Source organism: Suricata suricatta, chromosome 6 (assembly GCF_006229205.1).
Source record: "Suricata suricatta isolate VVHF042 chromosome 6, meerkat_22Aug2017_6uvM2_HiC, whole genome shotgun sequence".
Lineage (NCBI taxonomy): Eukaryota > Metazoa > Chordata > Mammalia > Carnivora > Herpestidae > Suricata > Suricata suricatta.
Genome location: NC_043705.1, coordinates 52,938,383 through 52,954,759, shown reverse-complemented (window position 1 = coordinate 52,954,759; position 16,377 = coordinate 52,938,383). Strand labels below are relative to the sequence as shown.

The following is a 16,377-nucleotide window of genomic DNA, read 5'->3' as shown; positions in this document are numbered from 1 at the left end:
CACCTTCACACCTGTCTAATACTCCCCTCTTGCTCACTACTCTCCCGCCACACTGGTTGCTATTCCTCAAATCTGGTCGGTACGTTCGAACCTTGAAGCCTTTTGCCCTGGCTCTTCCCTTCCCCTTTAGGATTCTTTGGCTAGATAACCTAATGACTAAACTCTTCGAAGTCTTGCTTAAATGTTACCTTCTCATGAGGGGCAACCCTCACCACCTCCTTTAAATTTCAATCTGATTAGCACCTCTCATCATAGCTCTAACCATTTCCTAACATATAATAACATAAATTTACATACTTAGAATGCTTTTTGTCTCTCCTGTGAATATGGAAGTTCCAAGAGGGGAGGGAACTTTGATTCCCTGATATTTCCCAAGCAAATTTTTGTTTACCTGATATATCCCAATGCCTCAAACAGTGCTTGACACAGAATAGGTGTTCAGTAAATAATGCGTGGAAAGACTGAACTCAGTTTTATCATCTTCTCATTCTTTTATTCACATAGCAAGGTTACATAGTTATATTAAAAGGCTGTGGCAAAACCACTTTTCTGAAGTTAAGTTTAATAATTTCTTTTTTAATATTTATTAGTAAGTTTATTTTGAAAGATAGAGAGAGAGCAAGCATGTGAGCAGGGGAGGGGAAGAAAGAGAGAGAGAAAGGGAGAATCCCCAACCAGCTTCACCCTGTCAGAACAGAGCCTGATGCGGGGTTCCACCTCACAAAACCATGAGATCATGACCTGAGCTGAAATCAAGAGTTGGATACTCAACCAACTGAACCACCCAGGTGCCCCTTCTCTACTGTTTACTTATTTTTGAGAGAGAGAGACAGGAGAGAGCCACAGAGAGAGGGAGACAGAGAATCCCAAGCGGGTTGGAACATGGCCTGACACAGGGCTCAAACTCACATACCACAAGATCACAACCTGAGCCGAAACCAAGAGTCGTACATGTAACCAAGTGAGCCACGCAGGTGCCCTGAAGTTAATAACTGCAAAATACTTGTAGTTTTTCTTTATTTCAATATTAAATATGTAAGCACAACTATATGAGTTAAACAACCTTCAATTTTACAAACCTTATTTTCCTAAGGTATTTGATAGTTACATTAATTTATTAAACATTTAGGGACTAGTATTAAAATATGAGTATTTTGAATTTAGGGGCGCCTGAATGGCTCAGTTGGTTAAGTGTCTGACTTCAGCTCAGGTCATGATCTCATGGTTTGTGAGTTCAAGCCCCATGTCAGGCTCTGTGCTGACAGCTCAGAGTCTGAAGCCTGCTTCAGATTCTGTGTTTCCCACTCTCTGTCCCTCCCCTGCTTGCACTCTGTCTCTCTCAAAAATAAACAAACATTAAAAAAAATTTTTAAGAATATTTTGAATATACATGTTTGAGTTTACTTGCTAGGTTCCATTAATATTCAAAAGATTCTAGTTTATATTTATTATTTGGGAAATTAAGTTGCCTTGTTAAATTTAATTTCTTTGAATAAATACTTTCCAATTAGATCTAAATCTATGAAAATTATTGAAGAGTTAATAAAACATGCTAAGTTTCAGTATATTTGAATTCCTATGAGTTGCTATTAGGACTATCATTTTTGTCCCTATGGTAAGCCTATTTTTGTTTTTATTGGTTTGTATTTGTTATTTTCAAATTTCTAGAATCTTGCATTAGTCCTGGTTATCTGTTCTTCCCACTCTTTGTTACTTTCTTCATAAATCCATAAATTGAAAGGGAGAGCTAGCTTCCAGCAGAGATGATATTCACAAAAGATGCACAAAATGATCACAGAGTATTTTTCATATTTTTGTGGGCAGTAAGATTTAATACTACTTTTTTTTTTTACATTTATTTTACTTTTTGAGAGACAGAGCATGAACAGGGGAGGGACAGAGAGAGAGGGAGACACAGAATCTGAAGCAGGCTCCAGGCTCTGAGCCCAACACGGGGCTTGAACCCACGAACTGCAAGATCATGACCTAAGCCGAAGTCAGATGCTTAACTGACTGAGCCACCCAGTTGCCCCTATAAAGGTCTTAATACCAACTTCGTCTCAGGTCATGATCTCACAGTTCATGAAGTGCTTAGGATTCTCTGTCTCCCTCTCTCTTTGTCTCTCTCTCTGTCTCTCTCACTCATTGAAAAATAAACATTAAAAAAAGAATGCTTTATCAAGAGATGGCTAAATTGAATAGTTATGTAATGAAAACTGAATGCCATTCAGAATGCTCATTCCGTACTGCAAAAGACAAATAGATGGCTGGTGATTCTTTTCCTCTGTTGACATCTTTGTTTTAGTGAGCACCCTAGAGGTGAGCAAAACGACTCCATGAAGCTATGGAAGCAAATATGGAAGGTATGGAAGAAAACTTTCAATTTATTGTATGGCAACTTTTTAAAGATTTTCTATTTTGTATGAGTTTTCTATTTTGTTACAAAATGAAAACATTCATTCATTTATTCATTCTTTTGTTTAACAATATTAATCTCCTTCTATGTATCAAACACTACTTCACTATTTTAGTATTTTACTATTTTAGTCCTGAGGATATTTATTTGAACAAAAATAACTACTCTCAGGAAGCCTACATGAGTGAGACAGAAAATAAGCAAACATACAAATAACATACTAGGTGATGATGTGATATAAAGTAAACAACAAAAAACAAATAAACAAACAAAAACCACACAGATTTAACCCATCATACAAAATACAAACATCACAGGGACTAGAGCCTGGCAGAAGGGCAGGGCACTGTGTTAGGAAGGCTGGGGAAGGCCTTTACGAGGCCTTTAACCCTGGACAGAATGAGGTGAAGGAGGGAATCAGGCAAAGATCTAGGCAGAGACCACAATGAGCACACAGGCCTTGAGGCAGCAGGTGCTTGGGCATTTGAGAAAAAGTAAGGGAACATATGTCCAGAGCAGAGTGACCAGGTGGCGAGCCATAAAAGAAAGTGTCAAAGAGGCAGGCAGAAGCCAGGTTACATAAATTTTTTTTTAATGTTTTATTTATTTTTGAGAGAGAGAGAGAGCGAGCAGGAGAGGGTCAGAGAGAGAGAGGGAGGCACTGAATCAGAAGACAGGCTCCAGGCTCTGAGCTGGCTGTCAGCACAGAGTCCGACGCGGGGCTCGAACCCACGAAGTGCGAGATCATGACTGAAGTTGGATGCTCAACCGACTGAACCACCCAGGTGCCCCAGACTTACTACTACTTTAAATGGGTTTTTGGGACACGTGGGTGGCTCAGTTGGTTATGTGTTCAACTCTTAATCTCGCCTTGGGTCATGATCTTACAGCTTGTGGGATGGAGCCCTGGGTAGGGCTCTGTGTTCACAGCATGGAGCCTGCTTGGGATTCTCTCTCCCCGCCCCCCATCCTCCTCCTCTTCCTCCTCCTTTTCCTCCTTCTCCTCCTCCTCCTCCTCCTTCTTCTCTCTCTCTCTCCTCTTCCTCCTCTCAAAATAAATAAACATTAAAAAAAAGAATAATATATTACATCCTACATTATAGGTAGGAAAATATTTAATGACAGAAAAAGTTGTATGAAGTATTCTTTTATTTTCCTAACCTGGAAAAATTATTCTTTCAATCACCCCTCTGCTACATTGTTCCAGTGTTTTCTTAATATTATTCTTGATACTATTTCTTGATCCATTGCTGCTGATTTTTTCAGTTTCCTATAGTTCTAATTAGTCTACAGCAGGTATTCAAAACATTGTAGCAGCATAATATTCTTCAAATGATCTCTTAAGTAAAACCTCAGATTTTTCCTTAAATCTTAGTTCTATGAATGCTCTGCAACTCTCCTAGAATTTCATCATATATATTCTATCACTAACGTAAAAGAATAAGTAGTCAGCCACAGAAAGGGAAAGGTAACAGTGATCTTCACATCTTTGATTCAAACTACTTAGAAGTATCTGAGCAAATACTGTTATGCATTGAAATTGCTATCAACTCCAAGATTGCACTAGCAGTTTTCAGGTTAACAATTGTTTGCTTTGTTTTATGTTTTGTTAAATTTTGTTGTAATTGTAAAATAAACACATAACCTAAAATTTACCATCTTAAGCATTTTGTAAGTTTTCAATTCAGTGGTGTTAAGTACATTCACATTGTTGTACAATCAAATAGTTGTTTACTATTGATGAATTTTAAAAGGTGGTTTCTGTATGTAGCCAGGCTCTGAAAATCATTCTTGTCATGTTTTCTTCCTGATCTTATGTGTCCCTGAAAACCATAAACAAAAAACTAAACTGCCAGAAAATACTATTCCAAGATTTGTCAAACATGGGGAAATAACATCACTAAGAAGTTGTGATTTTAGAGTAATTAACCCAAAATGATTTAAAACACACACACAGGGGCGCCTGGGTGGCTCAGTTGGTTGAGCATCCGGCTTTGGCTCAGGTCATGATCTTGCAGTTTGTGGGTTCGAGCCCTGCTTTGGGCTCTATGCTGACAGCTAGCTCAGAGCCTGGGGCCTGTTTCAGATTGTGTCTCCCTCTCTCTCTGACCCTCCCCTGCTTATGCTGTCTCTGTCTCTCAAAAATAAAAAAATTTAAAAAACAGAAAAAAAATTTAAAAAAATCACACACACACATACTTTCTCCTCACCCTAATAAATCAAAAACTCCATATAACGTGACTTCTTTTAGATCATATTGTTAAAACTATTTTGATTTTAAAACAGTAACAATCCATTTGTTAATGATTATTAACACTAAGTTATAAAAATAAATTTAAACACATAGGATATAGAAGAATATCTGATACTAAACATCAGTATCTGGAATTTATATCCAAATCAGCAAATTATTCTCAATTGATAAGATGATGTCGCATTCCTTCCCAGAGTTATATGCTATAACTGGAGAAGGAGAAATGATGACTTGTTTTTAGTGATAATTGTCTTGAAGCTTCAAATAACATTAAAAATTAAGGTCTGTGAAATGGAGTACAGGTTAGAAAAAGTTGCAAAACATTGTCCTAGAATATTTTATTAAACTATCATCTGTTATACAATAAGTGATTTATTTTAGCTAATGAGAGCTATTAACTCTTGTTCATAAAAGGAAAAAGCAGTCCAGATTAACTGATATCTATGTTTTTCTTAATGAGATCTAAATATATTGCTTATTTTAATGTATAGTAGACTTAATGAAAAGAGTTCAGTGCTAATGTAAAAAAGTATATGCTTTGAAACCTGATAAATTGCCTTCCATCTGAAGTCAGATGGACTGAAATTTAAACTCTCAAACTTAACTAGCTGTGTCTTCTTGGGAAATTTATATGATTTCAAAGTCTATGAATCTTGGTATTCTGTTCTGTGAAACTTACTTCCAGGGACTGTTGATGATTAAGTACGTGATATGTAAGGGCCCCTAGCAAGGTAAACATATAGTGAGCAAGCATGCAACAAATGTGGATTCTCTCCTCTCACTTTCATTCTTACTCATTTCTCTAAAATGTGATCAATGTGGCTGCATGTACGGGCATGTAATTGATTGAGAAATCCCAGAAAAAACAAGAAAATTCTTCATTACTAAATAAGTGGCAAGTGAAAAAAATCACACACACACACACACACACACACACACACACACAGTGCCACCTAAGTTTAGGGAAGTCAAAAGAACAAATGGCATCCACCCTTTGGATCTTGTGGAATTTAGTGAACCAAAAAGAGAATATTCTTCATGGTTTTTAAGGTTTTACCACTGACATGATCCTAATATTCAAATCAATACTTGAGTTGAATTTCAGTTTACTTTTCATTTCAGTTTACTTCAAGTCAATGAATACAATATTAAGATAAACAAGTCTAGACACATATGAAATTTCAACATTAATACCTAATGCTTAACTTAATCTCATACTTAACTGTATGAATAAACTCTCATCATATGTTTGGCATAACTGATAAAAAAAATCACATACAGTTGTTAAGAATATGTACAGAAATGCTTTCTATTAATGAAGCTTGACAAATAATTTTTAATTTAAAAATATATTAATAAACTTCTAAGAAAAAAGCAAGTCTCAGAGTAAATTTTTATTTATTTTTTAAAACGTTTGAAATTTTTTTTTATATTTACTTATTTGGGGGAGAACACAAGCAAAGAGAAGAGACAGAGGGACAGAAGTTCCAAAGCAGGGTCTGCACTGACAGGCTGACAGCAGTGACCCTGAGGTGGGGCTTAAACTCATGAACTGCAAGTTCATGACTTGAGCTGAAATTGGACACTCAACCGACTCAGCCATCCAGGTGCCCCTTCAGAGTAAACTTTTAAATTAAATCCCAGAATATTCCCAAAATTATCTCTAGAACATTACTTTAGGACATGCACATTTTAAAACTGTAAATATATGCTAAATGTTTATATTAAAAGATTATTTTAATCCCCTAATCTAATTCCTCAATGTAAAGTACAAGCTTCACAGGTAAGCAAGATGCATCTCAGGCTCTGGAGGACACCCTAACTTTACTTAGGAAAAGAAAATGAATACCATGCTTTGGTTTCCTCATGGAAAAAATATGGTTTTTTAATTTCTAATCTAGTATTTGTTAGAAATGCTTTTTTCTTCCTGACTAGGCCTCAAAGGGGTGAGAATCAAAGTAGACTCTGAAATTCACTTATTTAAGCAGAGATCAGGACCAGATAGTTTGTTACCTCCTTTACTCAAACGCTTGAGGTTAAGAATAATCGCAACCTAGGTCTGGGATTTAAAATGTGGCTTTTCACTATGTGACTACAATTTTTAAAAGGTTAAAATAAAGTATGCATCATTATTAAAGTTAAGAGCTTAAATTACTCAGATTTCAAAATTTTAAACCATAATAGCTTTAGCACATTTGCAAAACCTCCTCAGTTAACATTTTTGCCAAAACCACATTCCCAATGCCAATAAGTTATTATGGTTAATTCTGATCCTCTTATTAAAATCTGCCTGTAGAATAGCATTATGAAAACTGGTCAAATGTTGACAGTAGCTCCCAGCATATGAATTATTCATTTCTATAATGCCAAATATACTAAGAAACAAAATTTAATCTACAAATGAAATATGGATTTCTTAATGCCACTAAATTGCCTTTAAAAATACTTCATAGATGCTAGGAAAATAAAGAAAAAGGCACAACAAATGAATACCATAATATGTGGCTCACTTCTTACCAATACACCAGAAGGGATGGGATATCACATTAAAAAATGTGACTTCCATCTTGGATGCTCCCATTCTCAGTCTGGATTGCCCCCTTTGAGGAAGCCAGCTGCTTTGTGAGGCAGCTCTGACAGAAGGTCCATGGGAGTGAGCTTGGAAGTGGAACCTTTTCCTGTCAAGTCTTCAGATAAGACTGCAGCCCTAGACAACAGCTTGACTGTAACCTCATGATCCAGGGTCACTCAGTTAATCCATGTTGGGATCCCTGGTCCACCAAAACTGTGAGATAATAAATTTATAGATGACTCTCAAATTGTGTAATTATGGATTAGCACTGGTACATAGATCAAAGTGTGAGTAACACTGCTATAAAACAGTTGTCTCCTAAAGATTAGTAGTGGTTCATTTGAATGAAGGTGAAAATTTAAAATATATTAATAAATGGATCAAATGAATAACTTGTATCCCAAATACCTTTTTCTCCTGGAATCTGTGCAAGAAAAAATAAGGCAGTATGTCTACACACCACTTAGTACAAACAAAATATAATTTTAAGAGGGCAAAACCTGGTACAGTGCTAGGCCACTAAGCCTGTTGCTTAATAACTACATGTTGAATGAATGAATGATGGGCAGGTTAATATACAGAATAGAATAAACTTAAGGGTGACAGTTAAGTCTTTTTAAATGCAGTAATATAAAAAGTAATATTTGGATCTTACAGTGTTTTACATGTATAATCCTACTTAATCTTCTTAAGAGATGAGGACACTAAGGTATAGATTTAGATATACCCTAGATAAAATCATACAGTTAATAATTGGCAGATTTGAGACTATATTTCAGGTCTAGTGCTCATACATAATAAATACAAAGAAGATAAAACAAAATTATTATAATCTTACCATAAAAGCAGGAACACAGGGGTTCCTGGGTAGCTCAGTAGGTTAAGTGTCCAACTTTACCTTGGGTCATGATCTCATGGTTCCTGAGTTTGAGCCTCACATCAGGCTCTGTGCTGACAGCTCAGAGCCAGAAGCCTGCTTTGGATTCTGTGTCTCCCTCTCTTTCTGCCCTTCCCTACTCACCCTCTGTCTCTCTCTCTCAAAAATGACTGGAAAAAAAAAAAAAAAAAAGAAGGAACAGGGGTGCTTGGGAGGCTCAGTCGGTTGAGCATCAGACTCTTGACTTTGGTTCAGGTCATGATCCCAAAGTCATGGAATCAAGCCCTGGGTCAGGGTCCATACTTAGCATGGAGCATGCTTAAGAGTCTCTCTCCCTCTGTCCCTCTCCCCTGCTCACCTCTCCCTTCCTCTCTATAAAATTGAAAAAAAAAAAAGGAAGAGTCGGTTTTTTATAGATTTAATGGAAATAATGCAAAACTGGCATAAATAATAAAATATTATTTATTACTGTAATAGAAAACACAATTTATGGTCTAAACTTATTTTTAAATGACATCGTTATTTTGAAAACGCTCTAAAAGCCTAAGAAATTTTCAAATAAGGAATATAAAACAACAACAAGGAAACAAAAATTAAAGTAGGAAAATATGATGTCCATTCAGACTTTAGTAAAATACATTTGGGGATCAACTGCAGATCCTCCTAGTGATACAAGGGTAATATCTTCAATAATCATGGCATCTAAAACAAAGTTCATTTCTACCAGGGACTGCCTTATGTAATAATTTCAGTAAAAATCAATGATCAATAAAAGCCCTATATTTCTGCCTATAGCAACTCAGAAAATAAAGGGAAAGCATTATTATAAGAAAGAATTTTCTCCGAAAATAAGAGCTTCCTAAATCTTGTCTTTGTACAAGTCAAAGTAGCAGCAAAAGTGATTTCTCATTTACAATATTGTCAGTGATTTCTTCCTTTTTCAAGATATAGCCAACCTCTCTAAAGCTGGGGGAAAAAAGATAAAAATAGAAAGCATAAAATTCCATAAAGGTTGGCTACACTTACTAAAAATACATATGAATAAATGATAACTAACATTTTCTAACAACTTAACATATGCCAAGAAAGTACTAAGTGCTTAAAAAGCATTCTCTCATTTATTTTTCTCCATTACTTACAAATCTAGGTATTATCCCAATAAAGTATATGTTAGTAAAAAGCAAGGAAATTGTACTTTAGAGAATTTATGCAATTCATCCATGAGCACCAGAGATGTCCAAGCTGAAATTCAAATCAAAGATTCTGTCTCCAAAGCCTACAATTTTTAAAATATTTTATTTATTTTAAGAGCAGCAGGTGAGCAGGGAAGGGGCAGTGGGGGAGCAGGGGAGGGGAGAATCCCAAGAAGGCTCCTCACTGTCAGCACAGAACCTGATGGGGGCTTGATCTCACGAACTGTGAGATCATGACCTGAACTGGGATCAAGAGTAGGACACTCAACACCAGGGGCTCCTCCAGAGCCTATGTTCTTAATCAGTATGCCAGCTGACTTATTTTATCTTTATTCTTGGAAGATATTTCCATCAGGTATGGAGTTGACAGGCTTTTTCTCTTTCAGTACTTTAAAGATGTGGCTCCATGGTTTTCAAGCCTCCATTATTTGTTAAGATCATGATAGTTCAAAATTGTTGTTCTTTCTATGTAATGTGTCTTTCCTGACTGCTTTCAAGTTTTTTTCCCTAACTTTGGTTTTCATCAGTTTGGCCATGATGTGCCCAGGCACATCCCTTCCTTCAAAGGACAGAGCAAGCCCTGGTGCCTGTATTTTCTGTGAACACTTTCCCTTACTCCTGTGTCTTCACCTGCCCTTTTAAATAGCTAAAAGATTTTCTCTGTCCCTTGATGTACAGCAGCACTGCCTTCCTCATTCTCTCCCACCCTATATTGCATATATTTACATTTTTTCCCCAAAGTGTAATGAGGAAGGGAGGAAGGGAAGGAAGGGGAGGAAAGGAGGAATGGAAGGAAGGGAAGGAAGGGAAGGAAGGGAGGAAGGGAAAAAATAATTCCATGGCTTAAAAAATTCTTAATCCTTTTTTTCAAGAATATCACTAACAAAATCTGTTTAAATTATATATGTACCCATTTAACTTCTGTCTGCAGTATCATACACTAATGTTAATCAGAAAAAAGTTCAGGTTCTTATTCCTTAAAAACCAGAAATAAACACTAGAAAGAAGCAAAGGTATTTTTGGAGAAGGCCTTCATCTCTGGAATTTACTAGCATTTCTTTACTTCCCACATCTTTTCACATGTCTACTTGAGGGCAAAAGTAAATATCACTACATGTAGGGCACTGGTCCCCTTCACTTTGATTTTTGATAATTCTCTCAGATCATGATTTATAAAGTGTGGTTCTACTGTTAAATGCTTGTTATGGTGGGATCCCATAGTTGCTATGCTTTTCTTACATTAAAGAAACTATTCTCAATGGGCAAATATTATATACTTCATGAATGATTTTGCATATATCAACTTTTATACTCCATACACCTATTTTTTAATGTAAAAATTTCACTGGATTGGATAAAGATAAATGAACTAGTAGTTTAACAATATGTGCTTTGATCTTTAAGATGAATGCCTCATTTGGTCAAATTATTATTATTCTGTAATTACAATGCCTAACTCTTTCACTTGAGATAGGAGAAGGAAATACAAACTAGTTTGTGTTCAGGTAATAAAATAAACTAACGAACAGTGTTATATTAACCTTTGGTACACAAGGATCTGTTAGACCCAGCTTTAGTTTTTGAGTTTCTTCTTTGAAATTTATTGTCAGCACTGATTGATATTTCGTATCTTCCAAAGAAAAAGAACTTAGAAATCTTCCGAAGAACAAAATATTCATTCTTTTCTTACAGAATAAAGTTCACTCTATCTTGCAATTTCTCTACGTATTTGACACTTTTATAAACTGAAGATACATATAGTGATCCCTTTAGAAATGGAAAATGCATTATGATATTTTAGGGATCTTATTTTCCTGTGCCTTGAGTATGTTGATATTTCATTATCCTAGCAATTATTTCATCATTATTCATCACTTATACTAAAAGGAAAAATCATAAGAAAGTGAAATAATGGAATCACCTAGAAGGATGATCTGGTAGTGAAATATCATCATTGTTAATGGCATACTTCAGTTTTCTAATTCTGTTGCCCACTGTATTATTCTTTGAAAGAAACTATAACAGTACAGAGACATTTTTGCAGCGGGAAGGGGGAGGTTGATAGCTTTACTGATGAAAGCTTTAATGAAAGCTAACCATAGTTGAAAGTTCTGAATTTTTCATTTTCTGCCCATACTGGCAAACATGAGAAAACCAACAAGAGACTTTCACAATTATTAGACAAATCAAAAGATGTATGCAAAGAAATTAACATCACTCTAGACTATGATGATGGTGAAACTGATCATTATTTTGCTTGACTGATGCAAGCAAAATCTCAGACCATGAATTTTCAGATGACTCAAATACATAAATTTCTCAAACTTAACAATGAGTAAACAAATAATTTTTTTTATTTATTAAAAATTTTTAGTTGTTAATCTTTGGGTTTAATTCTTGATTACTGCTACAATTAATCCAACAATTAATAATACATTTCTTGCTCCTGCGTTGGTTTAACTTATTTTTTTAAAATATAATTTACTGTCAAATTGGCCTACATACAGTGTGTAAAGTGTGCTCTAGGTTTGGGGGATAAATTCCCGTGGTTCATGGCTTACAAACAACACCTAGTGCTCATCCCAACAAGTGCCTTCCTCAATGCCCATCACCCATTTTCCTCTCCCCTACCCCCCCCATTCACCCTCAGTTTGCCTTCCTTCTTCTCTGATTGAAACTATTTATTCCCCTTCCCTTCTCCCATGGTCTTCTGTTAAGTTTCTCGAGATCCACATGAGTGAAAACATATGATATCTGTCCTTCTCTGACTGACTTATTTCACTCAGCATAATACCTTCCAGCTTCATCCACATCGCTGCAAATGGCAGGATTTCATTCTTTCTCATTGCCAAGTAGTAACTATTGCATTGTATATATAAACCACATCTTCTTTATCCATTCAAAAGTTGATGGACATTTAGGCTCTTTCCATAATTTGGCTATTACTGAAAGTGCTGCTATAAACATTGGGGTACATGTGTCCCTATGAATCACCACTCCTGTATCCCTTCAATAAATTCTTAGTGCTATTGCAGAGTCATAGGGTAATTCTATTTTTATTTTTTTGAGGAAACTTCACACTGTTTTCCAGAGGAGCTACACCAGTTTGCAAAAAATTTTTTAAAAAATTTAATGTTTATTTATTTTTGAGAGAGAGAGATAGAATATGAGCAGGGGAGGAGCAGAGAGAGACACACACACAGAATCTAACGCAGGCTCTAGGGTCGGAGCTGTCAGCACAAAGCCTGATGCGGGACTCTAACCCACGGAACTGCGAGATCATAACCTGAGCTGAAGTCGGACACTTAACTGAGTGAGCTACCCAGATGCCCCAACAATACATTTTTAAGAAAAGCAAATATGGCATTCCCATCCAGTTAGTCACCCAACGGGAAGGTCTTCATCACAGAGTATTTTGCAACAAGAATTTACAACATCCCATTTTGCTAATATGTCATATGGCAGTGTTCTTTCACCCTTTATGGTATTTGTGCACTAGAAGTTACTTAACACAGTTTGTAAGTCAACAAATGACTAAGGTGGATGTGTATGCAAAGGGGTCAGGAAGGACATAGATAAAGGAAATAGATACAGACACGACAACCTTATTGGGCTTGTACTTCTAAGTAGTGTTGATAAATATAAAACTGAAAATATTTTTCAATTATGGAAGAAAGAAAATAGATGACTTCTCTTAAGAAGATTATGAGATATCAAAGTTTTCAATGTTATTACACTTTGATGTTATAAGCTCAAGATAAAGAACTAGACATAATGATAAGCTAGAATCAATTTAAAGATGCATAAGATATCTAGAATCTTTATTTATAGGATGGATAGCTCTAGGATTGTGTATAGAAGTTGATGAGCAGCTACTTGCTTTCAAAAGATATTCATTACTCATTTCAGGAAAATACAGAATAAAAATTTGTTTACTAAGTTTCAATACTTATTACAATTCCTAATAAAGTTATTGTTTACTATCCCTTATTTGTTGCTTCTCAAAATTACTCAAAAATATAAAAAATGATGATACCAATGGTTATTTTTCCTGAAATACCGAGTTAAATCAATATATAATTCTTTTATCAACATTAGACAAAAGAATAAATGAGATCACTTAAATTATTTATGGATAATTAAAACACAGACTTGCTGGGGCACTTGTGTGGCTCAATCAGTTGAGGTTCCGACTTTGGCTCAGGTCAATCTCACAGTTCATAGGACAGAGCCCTGCATTGGTCTCTTTGCTGACAGCAAAGAACCTATCTGTCTCCCTCTCTCTCTGCTCCTCCCTGGCTTGCTCTCTCTCTCTCAAAAGTAAATAAACATTAAAAAAAAACTTAAAGAAACAGACTTGTGAGCATACCTCTTTAGTTATGATAGAACAACACTGAAAATTGCCTACATAATATGCCATTGCAGCTTTAAAATGTATGTGGATGAATTTTCTTCAAAAGAAAAATTTCAAACTAAAGAAAAACTATGCAACAACCTAGGATGTAATCAGGCTCTAAAGGATACTTAAATGTTTAATCATTTCAGGATAACAGTTGTCTTTGTTTTGGGGGTGTTTTTTTTTTTAGTTTAAAATAAATTTTATATATATTCAAAGTGTATTATAAGTCTCTGAGTTTCTAAGTCTGAGCTAGACTATTAATAAGCTATGACTTTGGTCAACTTATTTAACTTCTTTGAACATTAATTTCTTTATATGTAAAATAAGAATGTCTACTTGCAGGATTTTTGTGAAGAGTGATTACTAAATGTAATAAATGTAAAACAATGTCTAACATTGGATAGGTTCTTAACAAATGATAGTTGTTCCTCAAAAAAAGCTATGGTGGAATTCGGTTCTTTGGTCTCTCATTAATTTTAACCTGTTGGTGATTTTGCTCCTCAGCCTTGTTAACCGTAGTTCCTACAGCTTCCCTTTAACCATCAACCACCTAAGCTTACTCCATTCATCCTTAAATATTTAGTGAACATTATGTGATAGGCAATTTAAATCTTTACTTGCTCTTTAATAGTACTGTCACTGTTAAAACCAAATCAGTATTTTTATACACTTAATAATTGCCTCCATTCCTAGACAGTAAAATGCTAGAAAACAATGAATCTATGGAATATGTGGTATATATCTCTTATTTTTATAGCATCCTAAATCAGGATCATCATAGAGCAGCTCTTAATACCTTAAATGAGGATGAAGGTAAGCTGTATGTTCATAAACCGTATCACCTTAACAACATTGTTCTCTAATGGTATTTTTCAGCTTACTTGACTAAGGAGAAGAGGATCTGAAATTACAGTAAAAGTGAAACAATGAAAGGGCTGGGGGGAAAAACGGGAAGCAAAACACATTTACAAAATAACCATCATGAGGATCCTACCAATATTTAAAAATAACATACTACTTAAATAGTCTGACTTTAACAAAACAATTTCTGAATATAACAGAGAAAAAGAGGTTAAAAGTTAGAGACTCAAAAGCTTGAGGGTAAAAAACAGAAAGAAAATGTGTACATGGAGAGAGTGGATATTAATAGCACTGTTCATCTATAATAGATGTGTACTGTGTACTTTGTAGACTACAGGAGTTTTTACTGTTATAGTGAAACCTATGAAATAAATACCAACTACCCCTGACAAGTTTTCATCCCAGAAAACCAGATGTAAAATAAAAGATAAAGGAATACAATTTCAGTTTTATTCAACAGTAAAAACGAACATTTCTGCTTGGAACATGCCTGGAGCAGCTCTTCCCTGTACAACAGGAAATGAGATAAAAGGGTAGCCCTACGTGCCCTTTGAAATTCTGTTTCTGAAATCCCCGTCTTATTGCCAAGTATTAGAACTTTCTCTGGGATATGACCCATTCCTATGTAGGTGCAAACAATGCATTGAAGTATCAATGCGTACACCCCCATAGCAAACAGTTATCCTTCAGTACACAAGGAGGTCCTCCATACAAAGTCACCTCAGAGATGAGAAGAACAGAGATCTAGCATAATATAATAATAATTGATGTTAATAAAAGTATTTTGATCCAAACAGTGTGAGGGTTAGAAAGGAAGGAAGGAAGGAAGAAGGAAAGAAAAAAAGGAAGGAACTAAAGAAGAAAGAAAAAGAAAGCAAGTAAAGTATTGGCAGGGTCTACTTAAATATCCACCTCCCTAACAGGGATAACCTAACTTACTGCCACTAATCATTTAGAATCATAATTATTCCCCTTGGAGGAAAACAAAAATATGAGATTAAGATATAGAAAGAAAACATCAAGCCTCTATTTGAGACCAGGATACAAACAGCAATCACAGGGCTGGAAAAAATGTCAGAGGATTAGGGGCTCTTGGGATACTGAGGCAGGAAACAGGAGTGAAGTAAGAATTAAGAGTAGGGATAACATAAGCTTCCTTTCTTTATTCCTATGAGTCAATTAAAACAAGATGGAAGGTTCCATTACAGATTGTTTTTCTCCCAGCTTCTCACTCTTTCTCAACTATTCCTTCCTCTGCTTTTCCCATCATTTCTGCCAATGATGCTATGGTGGAGAAGTAATATAAGAGGGAAAGTATTAACAGACAACAGTAAAACACAACACATAGAAACAATGGTAATACAAGGGAAGGGGAGAAATAAGGAGAAAGAAAATAGTGCCAACATATGCAGCACGAAGAGAGAAATTCTGCAGTTGCCTGGCTGTGGGGACCCTTAGTATGTAAAGAATGTAGTAATCTGGTCAGATTAATTGCAAGTTTCTTATTCAACTAAATTTTATGATAAACTTTTGGTCTTTTTTTTCCACCAAGGGCAAAAATTTGTTCTATTACTCAAAACATCTGATAGATCCTGTGAAAATGTGTTAAGGAAGCAAAATTCAAACTTGGAATTTAGGAAGCCATGAAGGGAAGGCTAACACCCGCGTACCACCTGCGGAAGCTTGCATAGCCCATCAGGAAGATTTCCCTGTTGTCCAGCAATAGCAAGCTGCCCTCATCAAAAAAACAACCCAAAATATCTGTCCACACTGCTCCTGGGCACTTTAAATTATCCAAAGGACTA

General features: G+C 35.5%; 1 protein-coding gene across 2 annotated transcripts in view; it reads right to left on the bottom strand.

Annotated features, from left to right (window-relative positions):
* The window catches only part of POLK (DNA polymerase kappa), a 73,023-nt gene that overhangs the window by 48,423 nt on the left and 8,223 nt on the right, over positions 1 to 16,377 (bottom strand). The window contains exon 1 of one of the 2 annotated variants that reach the window (XM_029942449.1): positions 7,188 to 7,206. The exons of the other annotated variant lie outside the window; for it this stretch is intronic. The gene's annotated coding sequence lies outside the window, so the exon portion shown is untranslated. Of the gene's footprint in view, positions 1 to 7,187; positions 7,207 to 16,377 lie in introns of those variants that run through there. 2 annotated transcript variants of the gene reach the window in all.